The following is an 18,806-nucleotide window of genomic DNA, read 5'->3' on the forward strand; positions in this document are numbered from 1 at the left end:
TTTTGGCAAGAAAAAGAAGAAAAATTGAATATAATGATTATTTCCTTTGTTAATTGCTTCAATTTAACTCTAAAACCACAATCATGTTTGCGTTAAATTTTCCACACCCTTTTCATTGTCAGCCATCGTTCCACTTGGCGCATTCAATCACCCCATTGACGTCATTTTGCGGGTAACGGATTTAGTGGGATGTCCCCCAGTTTTTTTTATGGCATTATTTTAGATGCTATTATAGTTGCTCCTTATGTGATGTTGGCATTGTTTATATTGTGGGAGTGTTTGTGTGCATGGCGTATTGGTGTTGGTGTGTGTGCGTGTGTTTAAAGTTAACCAAAAGACATGGAAAATTTAATGGTTCATATACTTTGGATGACATGTGTTGCAAAAAAAGGCATAAATGTAGTTTAGTTTGTGTTTTATTTTAACTCGAAAGGGAATGGCATAACATGAAAAATGTAATAGTGGGTCTACAAAGAAAATAGAGAATAAGGAAAACTCTTACGAGTATGGAAGTAAGGGTAAATGTCCTTGTGTATTTGCTGCCATAGTCATAACTTTAATGTCTTTAAGAGTATTTAAACTAAGGAATGCCTTCTTCGTTCTGGCATACTCTACACTCCACACCAACATACAATACAAATGGCAAACAAACATCACACTATTACACAAACGACCACTCACTCACACACATGAGCTCTTGTGTATTACGGCAAACATAAACTTTAAACCTTAAATTCGTATGCTTTGGCTTAGAGAGACGAAAACTTCATGACGGCGCAAACGGCAACAAATATCATAAGAATTGAAATGTGCACACACATTAGCAAACATACTTTGACACACACACACAGACACACTTAGGGTTATTCGCTCTCCACATTCTCACTGATTCATTTCACCAGCCGCTCAGCCATTCATTCCAAAAATATACACACACACACACACATACACTTGAAACTTAAGATTGAGCAAAGAAAGCAGGCGAGGTGGCAGAGAAGAGGGGAGTGGATGTTGTCGCAGTTTAAATTATATGGTGGTGAATTTGGGGAATGAGTTCTGAAGATAAAAGAAAGTGTAGAAAAAAAAACCCGTAATCATATCTTCGTATGTGAGACTAAGTGCGGCGTTGGCCTCAAGTTGTTGGGGAAGGGGTATAGGATGGATGATATACAAATATTTGTTTTTCTATATTAGGAAGAAAAATTGCAGCTGTTCAACAACAAAAAAAAAACGAAAAGCCTGAATTTTATCAAGTATGTTGGAGGAATACAAAAGGAAATGTCTGTCCCATAGCAACATCTCAGGACAACCCTTTACGAGTATGTTGATGCTTTTTTTCTCCTTCCCACCAACAATTGTTGTGTCGATTTCAGTACTATGGTAATATCAACGATGACAGTCTTTAGTATTTTTCTCGTTGATGATTTAGCTTTTAAGTACATCTATGAGAATCAGCACAATAAATGATGTCTTCATTTTGCTATAAAGAAGTTCTCAATTTCATTGATAATTGATAAATGTACACTGAAAAAAAAAATGTCAGTCCAATATTTAAGATTTTTCCGTATTTGTAGGATTTAAGCAATGAAAACGAGCCAAAGAACCAAACTTTAAAATAAAGACGCTATATCTTATATAAAACGAGTAAAAAGGCGATAAGTTCGGACGGGCCGAACTTTGGATACCCACCACCTCTGGTATATATGTAATCCACCTCTCATCAAAATCCGGTGAAAATTGCATACCTTATGTCCCATAGCTGCTATATCGAAATATGATGCGATTTGGACAAAATACTAATAAGTACAAGACATTCGTCAATTGTGTATAACAAAATATTGGTATTTTTAGTAGTTATATCTAAAAATAAACCGATCTGACACATATACAACATGGATGTCGAAAAGCATAACATACGTCAATGTGTCAAAATTTCAGTCAAATCGGATTATAAACTCAACTTTTTTGGGGCCAAAACTTTAAATCGAGATATCGGTCTATATGGCAGCTATATGCAAATCTTGATCGATCAAGACCAAGTTGCAGAAATATGTGGAGGCGGTTAAATTTACTCTCTGTCCCAAATTTCGGCAAAACATCGGACAATAAATGCGCCTTTTATAGGCCTAAAACATTAAATCGTGAGATCGGTCTATGTGGCAGCTATGTCCAAATGTGGACCGATCTGAGTGAAATTGAGGAAGGATATTGAAGGGCCTAACATAATTCACTGTCCCAAATTGCGGCGACATCGAACAGTAAATGCGCTTTTTATGGCCCCAAAACCTAAAACCGAGAGATCGGTCTATATGGCAGCTATATCCAAACCTGGACCGATCTGTGCCATAATGCAGAAATAGGTCAAGCGGCTTAACACAACTCACTGTCCGAAATTTTGGCGACATCGGACAATAAATGCGCCTTTTATGGTCCTAAGGCCCTAAATCGGAGGATCGGTCTATATGGCAGCTATATCCAAATGTGGACCGATCTGAGTGAAATTGAGGAAGGATATTGAAGGGCCTAACATAATTCACTGTCCCAAATTGCGGCGACATCGGACAGTAAATGCGCTTTTTATGGCCCCAAAACCTAAAACCGAGAGATCGGTCTATATGGCAGCTATATCCAAATCTGGACCGATCTGTGCCATAATGCAGAAATATGTCAAGCGGCTTAACACAACTCGCTGTCCGAAATTTTGGCAACATCGGACAATAAATGCGCCTAAGGCCCTAAATCGGAGGATCGGTCTATATGGCAGCTATATCCAAATCAAGACCGATCTGAGCCGAATTGACGAAGGATGTCGAAGGGCCTAAGGCAACTCACTGTCCCAAATTTCAGCAAACTCGGATAATAAATGTGGCTTTTATGGGCCTAAGACCCTAAATCGGAGCATCGTTCTATATGGCAGCTATATCCGAATCTGGACCGATCTGATGCAAATTAACGAAGGATGTCGAAGGGCCTAAGGCAACTCACTGTCACAAATTTCAGCAAACTCGGATAATAAATGTGGCTTTTATGGGCCTAAGACCCTAAATCGGAGCATCGTTCTATATGGCAGCTATATCCAAATCTGAACCGATCTGGGCCAAATTGACGAGGGATGTCGACGAGCCTAACACAACCAACTATCCCAAATTTCATCAAGATCGGATACTAAATGTGGCTTTTATTGGCCTAAAACCCTAAATCGGCGGATCGGTCTATATGGGGGCTATATCAAGATATAGTCCGATATAGCCCATCTTCGAACTTAACCTGCTTATGGACAAAAAAAAAAAAGAGTCTGTGCAAAGTTTCAGCTCAATATCTCTATTCTTGAAGACTGTAGCGTTATTTCAACAGACAGACGGACGGACATGTCTAGATCGTCTTAGATTTTTTATATATACTTTATAGGGTCGGAAATGGATATTTCGATGTGTTGCAAACGGAATAACAAAATGAATATACCCCCATCCTTCGATGGTGGGTATACAAATCAATTTGTGTTTGTTTGTAGGTATGTTTGTTTGTCTGTTCCTTATGGACTCTGAAACGGCAGAAAGGATTTTCTTAAAATTTTCACAGATGGTGCATAATGATTCCGTGGTGAAAATAGAGTGCCACATTTTTTGATATATGAAGGGGGGCGGACCCTCCCCCTTACCCTAATTTTCAGAAACGCCAGATCTCGGAGATGGGTGGTGAGATTTAAGCAACATTTTTGTGTGCTTCCATATAATACCCTAAAAATAAAAATTTGGTATCCAAATTTCGGATGGGGTACATAGGGGGGCAGCCCCACCCTAAAACCTACCAAACATATATTTAGACCAATCACGACAATATGGGACTCAAATGAAAGGTATTTAGGATAAGAGAACGTATCTGACATCCAATTGTCGAACCAAGTCTTAGGGGGACCACCCCAACCCCCAAATCACCCCTAAATCGGACATATTTACCGACCATGGCAAAATGGGACTCAAATGAAAGGAATTTGTGAGAAGAATTCGAATCTAATATCCAAATGTGGGACCACGTTTCTGGGGGTCCACCCTTTCCCCAAAACACCCCCCAAACAGAACTTATTTACTGACCATGGAAATATGGGGCTTAAATAAAAGTAATTTGAGTGTAGAATTCGAATCTGATATCCAAAAGATGGGACCAAGTGTTTGGGGGGCCGCCTCTCCCCAAAAACATCCACCAAAGGGGATAAATTTACGACCATAGCAATATGGGGCTCAAAAGAAAGGTCTTTGGGAGTATAGCACGAATCTGATATCAATATTCGGGAAAAGTGTATATGGGGCCACCCCACAACACCACCCAAATAGGAGGTATTTGCGGACTATTGCAATATGAGGCTCAAATAAATTTTTTTAGAGTTTTTTTAGAGAGGTTTTTAGAGTAGAACACAAATCCGATATATATGCTCAAGGCCAACTCACTAAGAGGCCGTCCATCCCCAAAAACATCCCTCAAACCGGTCATGTTTGCCGACTATGGAAAAATGGGGCTCAAATAAATGGTATTTGGGAGTAGACCCCGTATCTGATATCAACATTAGGGACCAACTATCTAGTGGACGTCCCACCACCATAACAACCCCGAAATAGCAAGTATTTGCTCACCAAGGCAATTTGGTTCTTAAAGAGAGTGGAACTAAATATTTATAGTTTTTAGGACCAATACCCAATACCCCAAACCGGACATATTTGCTGACTTTTTCAATAAGGATTTTAAATGAGATTAGAAAACGAATATGCCAATTCCAACAACTGTGCTTAGTATGGCGCAAATTGGTACACAACCTGATATAGCTGCCACATAAACCGATCTGGGATCTTGACTTCTTGAGCCTCTAGAGGGCGCAATTTTTATCCAATTTGGCGGAAGTTTAGCACAACGGCTTATCCCATGACCTTCAATATACGTGTCCAATATAGTCTGAATCGATCTATAGCTTGATACAGCTCCCATATAAACCGATCTCCCGATATTGTTTATTGAGCCCCTACAAGGTGCAATTCTTATCCGAATGGACTGAAATATTACACAATGACTTCTACAATGTTCAGCATTCACTTCGTTTATGGTCCGAATCAGAACTTAATTTGATACAGCTCCAATAGCATAACAGTTCATATTCATTATTCATTGTTTGTCTAAAAAGAGATACCGCGCAAAGTACTCGACAAATGCTATCCATGGTGGAGGGTATATAAGATTCGGCCAGGCCGAAGTTAGTCCGCTCTTTCTTGTTTTACTTCTTAGGTGATTCTCCAATAGGGTGGGCGATTTTAATATCTTAAGGGTCCCTTGGCGTTTCTTGGGATAGGTTAGGTTAGGTTAGGTTAGGTTAAAGTGGCAGTCTGCCATCAGACTCACTTAGACGTTTTCGTCTATTGTGATACCACAGGAACAGAGGAAAGAAGATGCTTTCCAGTTCCTACCGTTGAACCCTCCAGATCGCTTTAAAAAGCCCAATAACTTGCGAATGTTCACATCCGCTAGATTAGGTTCTCAAAGAAATGAGAAGTGGAACTTCTTCTGACTGCCAGAGCAGGACACACACACAGAAGGTGTTCTATAGTCTCTTATTCTTCTATGTCCTCACAGCTTCTGCATAAGTCGTTACTGACAACCTTTAGTCTGTCAGCATGTTTTCCGATTAGACAGCGAACAATCATGGCGGACACAATGACTGAGAGGGTTTGTTCTTGCCAGTGATAGCAAAGCGGTAGACCTCTTCGAATCTAGATTAGGCCACGTAGTTTTGAAATGCTCACAGCCCCAGTTTTGTGACCATTAACCATTCGTTGTCCTTCGGGCCTGATCCTGAAAACTTAGCTTAGCCCCGCTAGAGGCATACCCATAGATTCCAGTTTCCTTGAAATGTGTAAAGTAGGTCCTAGTCTCCAAAGCATGTCCATTTTACAATTTTCTGGGATATCTCTGTGGCCCAGCACTTATAGCAGGTGAATTTTGAACTGCCATCTCGTTGAGAGATCTTCGACAGTCCAGGACAGTTTTTGCGTTCAGAAATACGTTCTCTAGGGATTAAGTGGCTCACTGGCTGTCTGAGAAGATATTTATGCCAATCATCGCTATGACAAGTTTTTCAAGTTTTTCAGAGTACACCCCAAGTTTTTCAGAGTACACCCCAAAGCCCACCTGGTCGTTTAGTTTGGAGCCATTCGTATAGAAGTCTATGAACTTCTATTACCAAGGATATCGTAGTTCCAATCGCCTCTATCAGGAATAGGAGTGCAGTAATCCACACTGCCTACACCTACACTGCCGCCATATAACCGATGAGAAAACTCCCTTGGCAGTGGTCGCAGCAATTTGTCTAGCCACAAGGTCAAGAGGCATTAGATGTAGCATTAAATTCAGTGCATCGGATGGTGTCGTTCGCAGTGCGGCTGTTATGTACAAACAAGCCATCCTTTGTATCCGGTTTAGTATCGAGCAGTAGGTGGACTTTTAAAGCGCCGTCCACCAGACCACAACACCATATAGCATTATATGTCTGACAACTGCAGTATACAGCCAATGCATGACACGCGGTCTAAACCCCCAACTTTTGCCAATGGCTCTCTTGGAGGTGTATGGGGCAAGAGTAGCCTTTTATGACCGAAACGGGAAACGGGACCCGATAAGCCCTGTGTTGGTGGGTAATCCGGTTGAACTGGGCTCAAGGTGTATTCCAGCGGGGAAGCACTGAACTCAAAAAGTACTTCGACAGCAGCAGCTAGTGAAGCATCTAAGGAGGAATCGTCCACAACGCAAGAGTCCAGTGTACTGAGGAAGAGTGGTTGCACTGCTTTCTCACCTGCCCCTGAATGCATACGAAAGCTCATCATGACAAAATCGAACAAATGTTGTGAGGATAAATCAGAAGATGAGGCTAACGCAACAGTGGTGAAAGTTTTGAATCCTGACTATGGTCCGGTTTCTGCAGACAAATATCCACCAATGTAAGGCCGTTTCGGTGGCACTAAAGGTCATTCTGATGGCAAATTTATATACAAATTTTTTCTGTCTTCCGTCTTTCTGTTGAAATCACGTTACAATTCTTAAAAAAAAGAGATATTCAGATATTTGAAACTTTGCACAAATTCCTTTTCTAACCATAGGTTAGAAAATGGGCCATATCGGACTATATCTTAATATAGCACCCCATAAAGACCGATCCGCCAATTTAAGGTCTTAAGCCCATAAAAGCCACATTTATTATCCGATTTTTGGAGGCCACCGTAGCGCAGAGGTTAGCATGTCCACCTATGACGCTGAACGCCTGGGTTCGAATCCCGGCGAGACCATCAGAAAACATTTTCAGCAGTGGTTTTCCCCTCCTAATGCTGGCAACATTTGTGAGGTACCATGTAAAACTTCTCTCCAAAGAGGTGTTGTACTGCGGCACGCCGTTCGGACTCGGCTATAAAAAGTAGGCCCCTTAACCTTGAGCTTAAACTTGAATCGGACTGCACTCACTGATATGTGAGAAGTTTGCCTCTGTTCCTTAGTGGAATGTGCATGGTCAAAATTTGAATTATCCGATTTTGGGACAATGTGTTGTGTTAGACCTGCATCGTCACAAACTGGAGGAGACCCAGGAAATTCCGCAAGAACATCAGAGTATACTGATAACAGTCCATTAACTATCCCACTCCAATTATTCCTAGGTATACAGCCCTGTTCTGCACCCTTGTCGACAACTGCCAATTAGCAAAGGTTCTTGGACCCATCTTACTTTTGTTCGCCCTAGATCATTTAGGCATGGGATGCCCTCCAGCTGACCGCGTCCTTTTGGCTGACTGCGGTGCAGTATCCGAATCTCCCCGTTTAGTCTTTGGAGTAGCCTGTGCAGCTAAACCCCGAGCCCAATGTAGGAAGTCTCTCCACCTATTAGTGAGAGTCTTAGGATCATTCGCACCAAGCCTCTCAATTAACCTGAGAGCGATGTGCCTTCTATTATTCCAAGTTCTTAATGAGGGAGTTGGTTTGCTGAGGAAGGCCGATGGCCTAGGCAAATTATAGACATGCGAAGATAAAATAGGTTCCGCCCTGTCCTTAAGACTCCAACCATGTGTCTTCGTCTAAAGCCTCTGCTGACCATTCGTTTGTCGGCTAGTGGAGCCTGGAGCAATCGCTCCACCAGTCGAGGTTTCAGTGGCAGACAACATGCTGCGGCCTGATACCACCACCGCAGCTGTTGAGTCCTTGGAGTCCATTCTAAGCCTACTTCCAGGCTCTAAATCTGCCGCCCACTGGAAACAGACGCAGATCATCAACCGCCTAATGGATAACACTATCGTAGGCACGGGATGCCCTCCAGCTGACCGCAGCATTTTGACTGACTGCAGTGCAGTTTCTGAATCTAGACGTGTAGTCTTTGGAGTAGCCTGTGTAGCTAAACCCCGAACCCAGTTTAGGGAGTCTCTCTCCCTATCAGTGAGAGTCTAAGGATCATTCGCACCACGTTCGCTCCACTCAACGGTTCAAACAAGAACAAGAGTTATGATGAAGGTTATAGAAATCGATATTATTTGCTTGCTTACCCAATTATTTGACTGCATATCTTAATGTGATGTCTGTCCTTAGTGTTGAAGTTTTCCATATTTTCAACCTATATTGCCTTAGATTTTTCATTTCTGACATTTTTTAAATTTCCATAATTTTATGCATCTCTGTTAAACATTTGGCATCGAGCGGTTGTAACGGACTTTTAGAAGGGTCCAATTAACAATTTGCTATGGATATTTCCTGCCCAAACTTGTTCATTAGTATCAAAGCTGAAAATCATGCCATATCATCGATTTTTCCAAAAATTCCATTTGTCTGTGTTATTGGCTTTTGTTGTTGATTGAATAAACCGGAAACGGAAACCCATCAGCATGAGTCGTTGAAATCAAAAGTTTAACCAATAAAATTCGCCAACTCCCTCCCTAACCCTAGGCAAAACGTACAGCATTTTCCTGCAATGTCCCAGCAATTGTACACAGTGCGTGTCAGCAATGTTGAATACCAAAAACAAAAGCAAAAAAAAAATTAAAGGATTCATGGAATACATCATCATCAGCAGCAATTTCCAGACAGATTTTCACATTCCCTTGCACTTGAGTGATTGTTTGCAATACAAACGGATGGAGACCAACACAAATGGGCTGCCAGGGGGAAACGCCACAGATTTCAGTCAACCAGAACCGCCAACATCACACCACTCGTTTTTGATAGCTTAATTCACCGCCATTGCCTGTCTCCAAGCACGGTCATCTCGCCTCGCTACGCTTAACAGAGCCTGATTGAGCGCTGGTCTAACTTTCCACTCAGCTAATATTTAATAATAACAAATAAAACAACAGCAAAATTGTTTCAAAGTAACCAAAAGTTCTTTGGCAGAAATTGTCGGTGGTGATTTGGTTGAGCGTATCTATTGGTATGCGTACGAAAATTGGGTTCGAGTGAGTGTGGGTGACAGCCAAAGGATAAACATCTAAAATCGAAATCATTTGTCTTCGTGACTGTTTAGCATCAAAGCAAACTATTATTCATGTATCCCACCATCCCCTTCTAAACAAGCTTAAGGATATTACTGGCCCTTTCAACGCCGCTGCCATTGTCGCCGACTTCCTTTTGTATAGCTGTTGTTGTTCTTGATGTTCTAACTCTTTTTCGCCCGAAACTACCGGTGTTACGCAAAGAGAAGTTATCGCTCGGATGGGTGTATAGTCAAATGATGGATACAATTTAATATATTTAAAGCAGACCCCCCCAAAATAAATCAAAACAACAGAGCTGTCCAACATAAAGGGTGATTTTTTTGAGGTTAGGATTTTCATGCATTAGTATTTGACAGATCACGTGGGATTTCAGACATGGTGTCAAAGAGAAAGATGCTCAGTATGCTTTGACATTTCGTCATGAATAGACTTACTAACGAGCAACGCTTGCAAATCATTGAATTTTATTACCAAAATCAGTGTTCGGTTCGAAATGTGTTCAAATTTTGACAAATTTTGTTCAGCGATGAGGCTCATTTCTGGTTGAATGGCTACGTAAATAAGCAAAATTGCCGCATTTGGAGTGAAGAGCAACCAGAAGCCGTCCAAGAACTGCCCATGCATCCCGAAAAATGCACTGTTTGGTGTGGTTTGTACGCTGGTGGAATCATTGGACCGTATTTTTTCAAAGATGCTGTTGGACGCAACGTTACGGTGAATGAACACATTTCGAACCGAACACTGATTTTGGTAATAAAATTCAATGATTTGCAAGCGTTGCTCGTTAGTAAGTCTATTCATGATGAAATGTCAAAGCATACTGAGCATCTTTCTCTTTGACACCATGTCTGAAATCCCACGTGATCTGTCAAATACTAATGCATGAAAATCCTAACCTCAAAAAAATCACCCTTTAAAATACAGTCGCCCAAGTTTAATGTTTGAATAAGACATCAATGCTATTAGCGTAATATTTTCTTATGACTTCAATGAGCCATTGGTCAGCTGGCAATAGATCGCTAAATTGGAATACCAGCACTAAGTGAACGATTGTTTTGCTAGGTGTTTGAAATTTTGCACAAATACTTTCTAAAGGGTGATTATTTAGCTATCATCTTTTTGGCAACACTGGCTTAAACATTTTGTGTTTTGTTTCACGCTCAAATATCTCCAGTTTGGTATATAATTTAACCATGAAACGAACAACCCTCGCAAAATATTGAATTTTATTATCAAAATGGCACAAATATAAGGGAGAAAGTGGCACAGGGCACGCCACAGGGGGTATTTTATCGCCACTCCTATGGGTGACCACCATAAATAACCTGAATGATGAATGAGGGATTTGAACCCGTCTGCTACGCAGACTTCTAAGGGGTAAGGATCCGAACCTGCTATGCAGAAGGGCCGAAAGGGTCTTGCATCTGGCATATGATAGGGCTAGACCCAGAGATCTCAATGTTAACCCAGAGAAGACTGAAAAATGCCTGTTCACGAGGAAGACGAAGGTGGGCCAATTTCACGCTCCACGTTTTCTCAATAAGACGATTTCGATATCTGACAAGGTCAAATACTTAGGTGTGATCTTGGACAGGAAACTGAATTGGAAGATTCACATTCAGGAGCGTACTGAGAAGGCTCACAGATTTTGGGCACTATGTAGACGGGCCTCGAAATGGGGCCTGAATCCGAAGATAGTCCACTGGCTCTACAGAAGCGTGATAAGACCAATACTTACTTACGCCTCAGTAGACAACTATGGAGAAAAGGTGCAACATAAGGACCATACAACAGGTTCAGAGAACATGCTGTATTGGCATAGGCGGAGCAATGAGGACCACGCCCACTAGGGCACTGGAGACTATTCAAGATATCCGAAATAGGGCCTGAATCCGAGGATAGTCAAATGGCTCTACAGGAGCGTGATTAGACCAATACTTTCTCACGCCTCAGTAGTTTGGTGGACAACTATGGAGAAAAGGTGCAATATAAGGACCATACGATAGGTTCAGAGAACAGGTTGTCTTGGAAAAGGCGGAGCGATGAGGACCACGCCCACTAGACCACTAGAGACTATTCTAGATATCCGACCCCTTGACATACAGATTAAATGTGAGGCAGCCACTACTGCTATGAGAATTAAGGCGATGAGAGAATGGATTGAGGGTGGGAGTAGCTCATACCATCGCGGTATAATCGAGGCGACGATAGGAAACCTGGTAGGAAGGGAAAAGGTTTCCAATCGAATACCTCAGATGAACCTTGAAGTCGAGTGCGAGGAACTGCTGACTTCGGCACAGTATTGGATTGACGGAACCCTAGAATTACCATCTGGTCAATTTACACGGATGGGTCCAAGCTACAGGACAAAGTGGGACTGGGGATCTACATTGAGAACCCAGGGACTGATATCTGTTTTAAACTGCCGAACCATAATACGGTCCTGCAGGCGGAGAACAGGGCGATCACAGATTGCTTGAAGTGGTGTGGTGCTAACGCGAGGACGTCGAGTGTGAACATCTTTGCCGACTGTAAAATAGCCATAAGGGCAATAACAACCAGGACGGTAAGGTCACGAACAGTCTTGCAGTGTAAGAAGGAGATTAACGCCATTTCTGAGGATGGCAAAATCCGCATCGTTTGGTGTGCCGGGCCATAACGGAGTAAGGGGAAATGAAAGGGTAGCCGATTTGGCGGTGAAGGCCAGAGGACTGCCGTCAATAAACTTTGTTAACCCTAAGCCTTTCGGGTCGACGTGATCCGAGTTAAGGGATTGGGCGACGAATACGCATGCAACATTGTGGAACTGCGAAACGCTCGATAGGACGGCGAAAATTCTATGGGGGGGATCCAGATCGTGGACGTGCTTTCATTTCGCTCCTCAAAAATATCCGTATCTCGGAATAGGTAGAACCTATTAGCCTTTGTAAAGCCTTTTTGGAGTAGGCTCAAAATTAACACTAAAGACCCAATAGCTGCGGTGGTGGCGTCCGACCGCAGCATGTTGTCCTCCCTTCCTATAGGTGTGTCGAGAGTAATGATTCAAGCGCACGATCAACAAGGAAAAGAGGGATAACCAGAGGGGAGCACAGTTCGTCCCCAGCTTTTAAGTAAAGGTGGTGTTTCCGGCTCGATTCAGACAGCGACAGTATGAATGACGGCAGAGGTGGGCGATGCCTTTGCTAAACTCACAAGCAGAACGAGGAAGCAGGAAGCTGACTCTGACATTCCAAGCTCTTCTACGGAAGCTGGAAAGCGAATCAGATCTACCGAAGAGCATAACGCTGCTTAAATGCTGACGAAGAAAAAGAGCTCCCCGCTTTAAAGTACTCTGGGAAGACAAATTGGGTCACTTTCGTCTTTCTCGTGAATAGGCATATTTCAGTCTTCTCTGTGTTAAAATTGAGACCTTTGGGTCTTACCCAGTCATATGACATATGCAAGACCCTTTCGACCCTTCTGCATAGCTCATTCGGATCCTTACCTCATAGAAGTATTATAACATCGTTTGCATAGCAGATGGGTTCATATCCCTGCTCAGTCAACATGCGTCATAGGTTATATATGGTGGTCAACCATGGGAGTGACAATAAAATGCTCTCCCTCGATGTCAATACATACCGCCAGTGAGTACGCTTTGACATCGAAGGATTCTTCTGTTTTATGCACAACTTTGTGGAGGGCAGTCTCCATTGTCCTTCCCTTGACATAGGAATGCTGTTAATATTTAAGCTGGATGTCCTTCTCTTTATCATGGTATCCACAATACGTTCCATGGTTTTGAGTAGAAAGGATGATTTGGGTGATTTAAATGGTTTGAAGCTCCCCAAGGATTCCTTCACCATAAATTCCGTTATTATAAACCGTCGATCAACGTCATTATTCCTAGATTCCAGTGTCTTTATGAGTCCCTTCGTATCCTGCGGAAAATGGGTTTTCATCAAAAGCCTCAACATGTCCTCCGTTGTCTATGCTCTCACTACCATGTCGTCTACTAAAGTTTCAGTTTGGTCCATAAAAGACTAATTTTTTGTCCGATGTCGCCAAAATTTGGGACAGTGAGTTAAGTTAGGCCCCTCGACATCTTTCTTTACTTTAGCCTAGATCGGTCCAGAGTTGGATATAACTGCCATATAGACCGATCTCTCGATTTAAGGTTTTATACCTATAAAAGGCGCATTTATTGTCCGATTTCGCCGAAATTTGGAATAATGAGTTGTGTTACGCCCTGGGATAGCCCTCTTCAATTTGGCCCAGATCGGTTCTTATTTGGACATAACTGCCATATATACCGATCTTTCGATTTAAGGTTTTGGGCCCATAAAAGGAGCATTTATTGTCCGATTTTGGAAAAATTTGGGACAATGAGTTGCGTTAGGCCCCCGGACATCTTTTTACAATTTGGCCTAGATCGGTTCGGACAAAATTTGGGACAGTGAGTTAAGTTAGGCCCCTCGACATCTTTCTGCAATATGGCACAGATCAGTCCAGATTTGGATATAGCTGCCATATAGACCGGTCTCTCGATTTAAGGTTTTGGGGCCATATAAGGCGCATTTATTGTCCGATTTCGCCGACATTTGGGATAGTGAGTTGTGTTACGCCCTTCGATAGCCCTCTTCAATTTGATCCAGATCGGTTCTTATTTAGATATAGCTACCGATCTCTCGGTTTAAAAACTTGGCCCCATAAAAAGCGCATTTATAATCCGATTTCGCTGAAATTTGATTCATATATTCAGATTCAGATCGGTCTATATTTGGATATGGCTACCAAAAGACCAATATTTTGTTCTACAAAATTGAATAATAACTTGTACTTATTAGAACTCTCAATATCCACGTCGAATTTGGTCCAAATCGGACCATATTTCGATAAAGCTGCTATGGGGGCATAAATTATGTATTTTACACCAGACTATGGCGAAAGGTGGCTTACATATATACCCGAGGTGATGGGTATCCAAAGTTCGGCCGGCCGAACTTAATGCCTTTTTACTTATTTTAAACTTCCTGTGGCTCTGAAAACATCGCCCTTTATATGTCTATTACCCTTTTCACATTCATATATGTCCCCATAATGGTCGTTTTGGCATTGTAAGTCTAATTAGCCATGTCCGTCCGTCTATCCGTTTGTCTGTCTGTCTGTCGAAAGCACACAAACTTTCGAAGAAGTAAGGATTGGCGCTTGAAATTTTGCACGAATATTTCCTTTTATTTTCGGTGGGGATTGAAAATGGGCACTATAGGTCTATTTTTTTATATAGCTCCCATGTAAACCGATATCCTGAAATTTTTGCACGTCGAATTTTTCCATGACATTCATCATACGTGCCAATTATGGTCTTAATCGGTCCATAACCCGATATACTTCCCATATAAAGCGTTCTCGCCAGTATGCTTTCCCCATCGGGCGCAATTCCTATCTGATTTGGCTGAAATTTCGCACAACAACTTCTTCTATGACCTTCAACATCCAAACCAAGTATGGTCGTATCCTGATACTCGTATAGCTCCCATGGTGGAGGCTATGTAAGATTGTCATATTTCATGTCATATGTTAGATTTAGATTCGTTACATACACAATTTACGCTAGCAAACTTTTTCCCGTTGTTACCCTCTTGAGATGGGTCTCCTCAGGACGTTATAAGGAAATGACTTTGATGCCGGTAACGTTACACTCTATCATTGTTGTATTTTTGTTCTTCCTTTGACTTTGATTTGATGTTATTTCGTTAAATTGTGTGAAAGATAGAGGTAGGTACTTGCTCAAGCAATAGTGCTGGCGACGTTCTCAACAAAAGAGGATTGATTTTGGGTTGTTTTGAAGGGTTACATTGTTTTGATGCCATATCCTGTTCTGTCCTATCCGCAGGCAAGGATTTCCATCAACAGCACAACAAATGTTTGGTCTTTGGTTTAACTGGGGTTGCTGGGGTTGCTGACTTTAACAGCCGTTGAATGTAGTGAGCAGACATGTGCAGTGAAATCCATACCCTTTTATAGTCCTGGGCTAGTAACTCGTACTTGCAATAAAATACCAATTACTCTAATAAAATGGTTTTCGCTAGTGCTGTAAAACATGCAAAATTGTTGATGCCGAATTTTATGCGCACGGAATTCGAGTTGATCAACAAATATCTCATTGCTTTGACCAAAAAATTCTCAAGATATAATAAATGCTTTTAAAAATGCGTTCTGTTCGGAAACATTTTTGGATTCGCCTGATAACTTGTTGCGGAAACGTAAAAAAACCATCTAAAACTGTAATTACTCCGATTCTTCTTTTACTAATATCGATACAAATTCTAATAATGCACCAAACAACACGTCGAACATTGCTCCAAATGCATCAAATGCTACGTTATCAATTCCATCAATCAATGTAATTGTATCACAGTCATCCGAGCTTTCTACTTCAACTATTTCAAAGCCGCCTGCAACTCATCGTTCCCTTGCTCCAGCTTCCATCAGTACAACTCCTTCCGATACCTTACTCCTATAACTTCATCTGCAACGACTGTACCTCCTAAACAGCCACAGGTTAATGCACTCAAAAAAACGGTGTTTGCGCCTGGTTTCGCGGCTTGAACAACCGTTGAAGATGCCTCTATACAAAATCTAAAATAAATGCGGAAGTCTATTTGTATGGCTTTAGATTTCAAAAACGGGACAGACGAAGCTTGGCATTATTGACCCTGAAAAAAGTTTTGACTCTCTAATAAATCTAAATTTTTGGCCACCTAAAGCCCTTATTATAGAATACATCTGTAGCGATATCCTCCGTAATGACCTTTAATAAAACATGACTTCATAATAAGTTTTATGACATGGTGATCTTATGTTCAACATATAGAATTTGCAGATGTGATCGGGAAAGCAAGAAAACAGGCGGCGGGGTGCTGATTGCCCTTCGAGCAGATAACAATTTCATGCATGTCTAGTAGTGGAATTATGGTTGTTAGAATCCTTTTGAAGAGTGTATCATTATGACCGTAATTTTGTATTTTGCCAGAATTTCTGTAAAACGATAAATAATACACTCTGCACTGTGCCTTTTCACTTGATATTTGTATATAAAAGCGTTTTAAATGTTAAATTCAAATTATATAGCAAGGTGTTCCAAAGAAATCGAACCCTTTATTGAAATATTGGACGCCTTTCGTTGGGATTTAAAGACATTACTTTAGCTGGAGACTTTAACTTAAATATCCTGATTGAAGACTCTTTGATTGACAGTCAATGGCACAGCCCTGACTTGGATTTGTTTCTAGTAAACTCTCCTCAGAAATGCCTTCAATATGACCAACCTTCTACTGCTCTTTTTTCCTGCCACAACATAATATTCCTCGGGTATGATTTTGATATGGGATAACCATACTGTGCAGACCATTGCTTATAAAGATTATACGTAGACGTCATAATCTTGACCAATTAGGAGCTCATATTAATGAAATAGTTTGGAGCGATGTCTACCGTATTAATGGAGTGGATTGTAAAATCTCATTTATTATATCTTATATTGAGAAATTGGTTAAGAATCATACACCCATTACGACCAGAACACTGAGGCCCAAATAGAAGGCGTGGATGAATAGTGAATTCGTCTCACTCATGACTAAAAGAGACGTGGCATATAGGCGATGGAAACGCTACAAAACTGAACGTCTTAAAGAAATATACAAGGTTTTAAGAAGAGGAACTTGAAGATCACTTTTTAAAAAAAAAGGATTTGACTCCGCCTTTGGATCCAAACCGAAATTGGATTAGGCAAATCGAGGAATCCCTGCGACCTTGATGACCTTAATCAAAGGTTCACCAATTTAGAAATTCCTGTTTCTACAGTTGATACATATCGTGAATATTTTGGTGCTGAATTGAATTCCGGTCCCAATGTAGATTTTGGATTCCAGCAGTGACCCAGTGTGACGTCGTCCTATGGACTGGACAACATTAATCCAAGATTTCTAAAGATAATAATACCATATTTTCCTTCCTTATGTTACTCATTTATTCAATCAAGTCTTAATGACATCAACTTTCACAAGGAGCTGGAAATGGGCGAGGATTATATCGATTCCTAAGGGAAAGCTTAATATAGGCCAATTGCAATAATGTCAGTTTTGTCGAAGGCGTTTGAAGCCATCATTCATAAACAATTTAATGAATTTATAACTGACAACTATCAGTCAGCAGATAGCCAAAGCGGGTTTAGAACTCAACAGAGTTCTATCACGATACTTTTGGACATCGCATAGAATATTATTTCGAAATTTGATGTCAATAGTGTTTGTTTTTTGATCCTACTAGACCATTCCAAGGCTTTTGACTCAGTGTGTCATAAAATTTTAATATAAAAACTTGCAGACTGATTAAAATGTTGGCCCTATGCTGTTAAACTCATCGATACCTACCTGTCGCGAAGATTAAAGACTGTCTTTATCGAAGGGAAAAGCTCAAGATTGCGCGGCGTACCCCAAGGCTCAGTTTTGCGACCCATGCTATTCTCACTCTATGTTAACAAAACAAGTGATTTTTATATGCATATTTACGCTGATGATATCCAACTTTGTTATTCGAGTACTATGGCGAATATGACAACTTGCATCAACAATATTAATGAAAACTTGAAGCAGATAAGCCTTTGGGCTTCTTTAAAGGGCCTCCAACTGAATCCTAGGAAGACAAAATGTTTGGTTGTATCGAGAAGTGGTATTACTGAGGAGGACCTTCCGAGCCTTTATATTATTAATTGCTATATTGCATATATTGGATTGCCCAAAAAGTAATTGCGGATTTTTCATATAGTCGGCGTTGACAAATTTTTTCACAGCTTGTGACTCTGTAATTGCATTCTTTCTTCTGTCAGTTATCAGCTGTTACTTTTAGCTTGCTTTAGAAAAAAAGTTTAAAAATAGTATATTTGATTAAAGTTCATTCATTTACTTTCTTTTAAAAAAATCCGCAATTACTTTTTGGGCAACCCAATACTAAGATTTGTAGAGATCTTGGAGTTATTTTTGACAGTAAGCTGTTATGGGGCAAACATGATGATTTGATGATTTGGGCTTCTTTAAAGGGCCTCCAACTGAATCCTAGGAAGACAAAATGTTTGGTTGTATCGAGAAGTGGTATTACTGAGGAGGACCTTCCGAGCCTTTATATTATTAATTGCTATATTGCATACATATATTGGATTGTCCAAAAAGTAATTGCGGATTTTTCATATAGTCGGCGTTGACAAATTTTTTCATAGCTTGTGACTCTGTAATTGCATTCTTTCTTCTGTCAGTTATCAGCTGT

The sequence above is a fragment of the Stomoxys calcitrans genome, chromosome 3, assembly GCF_963082655.1.
Source record: "Stomoxys calcitrans chromosome 3, idStoCalc2.1, whole genome shotgun sequence".
Lineage (NCBI taxonomy): Eukaryota > Metazoa > Arthropoda > Insecta > Diptera > Muscidae > Stomoxys > Stomoxys calcitrans.